The sequence below is a fragment of the Ixodes scapularis genome, unplaced genomic scaffold (assembly GCF_016920785.2).
Source record: "Ixodes scapularis isolate PalLabHiFi unplaced genomic scaffold, ASM1692078v2 PGA_scaffold3__209_contigs__length_174095766, whole genome shotgun sequence".
Taxonomy (NCBI): domain Eukaryota; kingdom Metazoa; phylum Arthropoda; class Arachnida; order Ixodida; family Ixodidae; genus Ixodes; species Ixodes scapularis.
In genome coordinates, this window is record NW_024609868.1 from 85,242,074 (window position 1) to 85,248,719 (window position 6,646).

The following is a 6,646-nucleotide window of genomic DNA, read 5'->3' on the forward strand; positions in this document are numbered from 1 at the left end:
GGGGGGGGGGGGGGGGGTTGGGGTTGGGGAAGGGGAAGCGAGGGGGAGAGGAGGTGTGAGGATACATTTGCACAAGAATTACAGTATTCGTCTATTAGATGTATAGCCGTATAATCGGTTAAACTTAGTTTCTTTTGATGAGGTTGCCATAAAATGGTCTTCCTTGTCATGCATTCTGCTCTGCCGGGACGTATGTTTTCAAAGTTACCAACAGGAAATTTTTTTCTTCCAAACCGAAATTGTGTTCACTCCAGTTGAAGTCATTTTTATATCGTTCGCTCCCAGAAGCAGGCTATGTGCATTCCTATACGATAAATAATAAAAAGAGAAATTGAAGCGTAAACCTAACACTAAAGATACCAAAATCGCAAAAAAACCTTCAGGAAGTAAAATAACGAAAAAAAGAGCTGCCGAAACCCGGGATCGAACCAGGGACCTTTAGATCTTCAGTCTAACGCTCTCCCAACTGAGCTATTTCGGCGCCTTCTGTTGTCCCTCTTTGACGGAGCTATATCAGCGCGTCCTCGCAGGTGGCGGCTTCAATGCTGTCCGTGATGGCATCCGCCGGAGTGTTCGCCGGACCGTTGACCGAGAAGCACCGCGCCTTCGTATGGCGTCGCCATGGCCGAGGCTTCTAACCTCGGGGACCACAGGTAAATGCGTCGTTCCGAACTGACCAGTCTCGACGTCGACAGGATGGTTATGTGGTCTATTTGCAGTCTTAGGTGGGCATGCATAGCTTTATATCCAACGCAGCTCTATACGCGCAGCTAACAACAGGAGACCGTGTTTTGGCGAGAGCGAGTGACCTCTGAGGGAGACTCATGCACCACGGGCTACCCCGATGGCGCAATGCAGTTTGCAGATCGCTCAGTTCTGGGCCTAAGAAACCTCATGAATTTTGGCAGTATATGTGATTCCATTTACGCGAATACGACACATAGTTTCGCTCATTATCTTCTGCAATCCATTATAACAACGAAAGAAATATCACAAATTGTCCCACTTCTGCACGAATTGCTAATACAATTCCTCTCTCATCAAATAAACGAAGCTCTCCAAGTTGTTTCTTGCATACAGTGTGAAAATTCCGAAATATTCTCGCACGAGAATCACCCAATTGTTATCGAGGGTCACATACTAGTCATGGGCTTGCACCCATGACTTGCATACGACCCTCGATAACAACAACCGAAGCGACGTAATTTTTCTAGATTTCTCAACAACATTTGACAAGGTCGCCGAATGCTTAAACTTTGTCAAACGTATTGCCTACTCAGATCCATGGATACTAACCTGGAGTGTAAATATCCTGCAGGGTCACCAGCAAATTGTAGATGTCCATTGAGCGCTCATCTACGGACGCACTCGTCACCTCCGTTGCCCCCGCAGCACCGCCTTGGGTCTCCTCCTCTTTCTTGCTTATGATGATGACATGCCTACTTCTGTATCTTACCCTATCCACCTGTTTGCCGACGGCTGTGTTGTGTATCGTGACATTATAATCAGACAGATGATGTATAACTTTAAAAATACCTGAATATCGTTCGAACCTGATGCAACTTGTGGCAAATGCTATTAAAATTAGTAGGGGTGCGTCTGACATGGGAAGTAATCCTCTAACAGATTACTTGTCGTTCATTACTTTTTCGAGTAATTTTATGACCAATTTACAATTTGATGGAGTCTTTTTCTAGTGTAATTTAGTTGAAAACTATTTGTAAAAAAATACTATAAAAATCGTTTTTTTTATAAAGACCATAAACTTAACGCGGTAATTGGCGCTCTGTGATAAGTACGAAGTGCCCCTGTATATCTCAAGTGCATCTTGTAAGTAAAATCGCAGCTGCCAGAACAATATCATAAAAACAAATGATTACATTTCTTTTATACTTTTTTATACATTCCTTTTATCCTTTTTTATTTCTTGACATGAACATTTTTTTTATAAAAAGAAAAAAAAAGAACGCCGCCAGCATTACCAGTACACACCACGAGCCGCACATCAAACTGTAACGTCTATTTACATGCTCAAGTTGAGCCTCTACTAATACACTGTGACTGCAGATAACTCGTTTAGTGTACAAAACGACAAGGGTAGGAAATTACAGGCCATATGGTTACATTCCCCGAACCTCCGCTACTCTACATACAACGAATAGGGGTGCGCGGGTCGTAACATTAAAACACGACTCTCGTTTCCGTTGGTATACGCTTACCATAAATGTCTGTAACACCTTGCACCGCAGTTTTTCCTCGCGTGGTCTTCGTCCCTACTCGTCTCGAGAAGGTGTGGGAAAAGACGCGACCACTATACCTACTGAGAAGATGAGATGAGAACGTCGGGGCGTCTCTTTTGAACGCGCGGCCTCCACCAGGACGAGTTCGTTGCCTTTCGCCGTGCTTTGACAGCGCGCGCGCGCAAGAGGCTTACGCCAAAACGTTATCGAAGGCAGAGAGCTCGCACCGGAGGCGGGACAAAACAAACTCTTCCCGGTCGGTCTGATGAGGCTGCCAGTCCCCTGGCAGCCTGGCAAAAAAAACACATCGATTTGCGTGAGCGCTTGCGCAACCCAAGCTCTGCCCGAACCTGTTCACTCATATATTTACCCGTGCCTTTTTCACTACTGGACGCTAGTAAGATCAAACATAACAGGCCGTGTTATATATGGTCTAACAGCGATGAATACAGAAAAAGAATACAGCGTCGTAGTATATGAAATGCAACAGGTTACAATGGCTCTCCAGTATACACTCCGTGCGGGAACTATAGGGGGCGCTTTGAAAAACGCACGCAGCGCCGCTAGCGGAAGAGCTGGCGTTCGACTGCGAGGCGCGTTCAGCAGCCTGCGGCGCCTTTTCGCATGCCAAGCTGTGGCTGCGGAAGCGCGCACGGACGGAACTTTTGCTTTTTGAGCCGATACGTTGAGGGTGACGTTGCATGACTGCTGGGGCAGAAGGGCATTTAGCTGTTCTCCACTTCTTATATATTGAGTTTGAGTCGTTATTAGGGGTAATCTCTCTAGTTGCGGCCGAAAAAGGACTTGGAGCAATTTTCCGAAAAACAAGACGGCCGCCACCATAATTGCTCTGAGTGGGAAATTTATTTCGCTCGTCGCTTTAAACCTAGGACTGTTGGAACGATGATATTTGGAGGCGAGTGAAATGTTCACTAAGTTTGTGCACGAAGAGTGCCAAGTTTCTTTAAGAAAGCAGGTATGAAAGTTATGTTTCTAACGAATAATGAAATAAAGCTGTACGGGATATCTAATATTGGACCCAAAATGTTGTGTTATATCGGGCTGTGCAAAGTGCAGATTTGGGCACACAGGTGCTTGGACTTGACAGTAACATGACACAGCTCTTATTATACAAAACAAAAAGGTGGCATAGGGAAACCAAGTGAAAATTTGGTTTGGACGGCGTAACTCAATGGGAACCGGTTTTGACCATGAAAAGGCTGTCAAGAGAATACCACTCGTCGTGGGAGACGGATACTTTAAAGGTAGGAAGGGACTAGTGGACTGTACTTTCAAGTGAAACAACTTTACGAAAGGTGGTTCCAAAGCCGAGAAAACAAAGTTGTCGGCCAACAAACGGTTTGGCCGCCAAGGGCTTTTGCGGTCAGCTGTTGTGTAATAACCGGTTGTGCGAGGTGCTGAGTTTCGGCGCACAGGTACTTTGACATGCCCGTCACTTGGCACAACACTTATTATAACAAAAAGAGTTGGCATAGCGAAACCAGGTGGAAATTTATATTGGGCGGCGTAACTAAACGGGAACTGGCTTTGACCGTCAAAGGCTGTCAGATAATACCACTCATCGTGCGAGGTGCACACTTTACAGGTAGGAAGGGACCAGTGGATGGTACTTCCAGTTCGAACCACTTTGCGATAGGTGGCTCTAAAGCCGAGAGAAAAAAAAAATGTTGTCTACAGAACTCGGGGTGTCAGCGTTTCCACATCCAAAAGGAGGCTGATCAAGAAAGAAAGCACACCACATAAACTTCCATACTCAAACGTCGATTCTCCAGTGATTCCGAGTTTCATTGTTGTTTTCTTTAGATAGATTTATATTTGTCACTTTTTTTTACCTTTCGAATCTTCCTTCATAAATCACAGATTGCGTGCCATACTTGTCCGGAAATATCATCGACACGTACAATGGGGACGAAACTTCTTTGGAGGGCATTCCTCCAACAAAATTGGCACTGCATACCCGCGAGTGTAGGATGGCATTTCAGTTCGTCCCATCGGCGCTAACACATGTAGGCGTTACTGGTACGAGAACAAACGCAGAGCACAAAGCGGCAGTGTAGAATATGTCAGCCGTGCCGACACAGTGTGGCAGACATGATCGGGAGACCAAATTTCTCGCGTCGTACGGCACGGCTCCATCGTTGTCGCTGTCCCACAAAACATCGGCGAGGTGAAAAACTGTGAAACTTTGTCTCCACGAGATACGACGAATAACAATTGAAGCACTTAACGACGCAGTACAGGCAGCACTTCATGCTGTGAACCCAGCGCAGCCGCACCACTCCGACTTCAATGCGTACCAACGTACGCGGCGCGGTTTCGGTTTCGTTTTCTCTGGGGTTCTCACTGCCTACCTTCGGTACCGGCCGCGCGGCGGCCCGCCAGTCGCGTCTAGAAGACGCCAGTGAAACGTCTCAGTTCCCACACCTGAATACCTCTTGCAGTGAGTTGTGCCCCATGGTATGCTAGGACTACAAATTCAAAAGTTCAAGTGCACATCGCTACGGCCAAAGGCGAGTAGGTTTCTTAAGTTGCCTTCTTTTAGTTTCTTAAATTTGGGGTTAAAAGGGTTAGGCACTTCGCTTTGAAAGCTTGTGCACGCGTGCATTCAATGCACGCGTGCACAAGCCGTTTCATAACTCGATACAACTAGTAAGATCAAAGATAACATGTTATGTCTTTGTCTGCCAAAACATTTGTTTTACAGCGACCGGATAAAATTTTGCACTATTGGAAACTAGTAGTAGTTTCGCAATACACCTTCAGAAAACACCGAAGGTTGTTGCAAGCTTTCTTGAAAATTATCTCGGCAGGGTATCCTAAAGTAATCTGAAACGTAAGGAGTAAACTAATCAGTTACTTTTCACGAAAGACGTTAGTAATAGAAATCAAAAATAAATTTAGACCTAAATACTTGGAATTGTAATTCATCGCATTTTCGTGTCCAAAACATTTCGGTGATGGATCTATGGTGCGGATATCTTTGTGCACGGATATTTCGGCGGATGGACATTTTGGTGCTTGGGCTTTTCGGTGCAAGCACTTTGGGGTATTAGCGGCGAGATGCTTTGGTGGCGCCCTCCTATGGTTCCCCCTTGTGACGTCATTACCTTGCAAATAACAAGTTCGATGGTGTTTGTAAATAGCATGGTGGAAGCTTGCAATCATTGCACTCTCAAAGAAACACTGCCAACACCGTCAAAATTGAAGTTCTTTCATTCCTCTTATTTCCGTCGATGATAAATCCCCTTTCCTACGTCATAGTCAGCATTCGGCCAATCGTGGAAGGCCGACCACAGCGACGCTTTCGGTCGCGCACGGGGCTAATACGTAATTTTTTGGTGCTGGCCATTTGTCTATTAGGACTATTTTCAATGTCTCATTTTAAAGTATATTTATAATTTCTTCACTCCGTATTTTGTGACCTCGAAAATGCACTCCTGGTTAATTTGTGAGCTTCTTACCAAATTGACATTTTGCACCTTGCAACACCATTGGACATCCAGATGAAATATTGAAAATATTTTAAAAAGAGCATAAAAGACCCGGCAAGAATTCACGCACAGAAATTACCTTTTTGAAATAGGTGGTTTGCTTGCAGATTTGTTTATCTTAGAGTTTTGCAGCATACGAGGTCTAAACGCTTGGAAGTAAATATGCAGAATCTATAAAGGTTAAGTTTTTTTTTTAATAACTGAAACGTCTTAATACTATAGATTTATCAGCACAGAAAATCAGTTGGTCGATTCATTCAAGTTCAATGCAGTATTGGTTGTGTATTTGCTGAATACTGTAAGCTGTTTAGAAAGAAAAAAATAATAAGACATGAGAAGCAATTACGACTGCTCTGTTTGTAAAAAACTTACGACCTAGGACCAGACATATTATAAACAAATACCACTCTTTCATGTGTGCGCAATAATATTGCGCAGTGTCGAATATCGCGACATTCGCACTTTTATTTGTAAGGGAATATTAGTGTTAATACAGTTCTTTTTTTTTTGCGATCCTTTACGTGCACACGAATGAGTAAAGAGAGAATAATTTCATTCTGAGGTGTCAGAAAAAATTTCTTCTGCATGTTCTTTCTGAATTGCCATGCAATTTTGTAGTTTCTATTAAAGGTTTTCGCTTCATCACAAAAGAGTAATTTTGCGAATAGGTTTGAATTTTGTTGTGTTCACTAATAACTAAGTCGAAAACGGCATCACATCGGTAAGTTCTTTAAAACATATATACATTTATATGTGATCATATACTTTTCCTTCTCTTTTAATGCTTTGTTCGACTAACGTCACGACGACGGGGAAAGAGACACAATGCACGTGCGTTCGAGAGAGAGACATTCTATCGCACTGCGACTAAGACGTGCACGTGCGTTCGAGAAA

General features: G+C 43.9%; 1 non-coding gene across 1 annotated transcript; it reads right to left on the reverse strand.

Moving 5' to 3' along the window:
• Positions 1–408: 408 nt before the first annotated feature.
• Trnaf-gaa lies at positions 409–481 on the reverse strand. The gene has a single exon. It is a non-coding gene; the product is annotated as a tRNA-Phe (tRNA).
• Between the last annotated feature and the right edge of the window lie 6,165 nt (positions 482–6,646).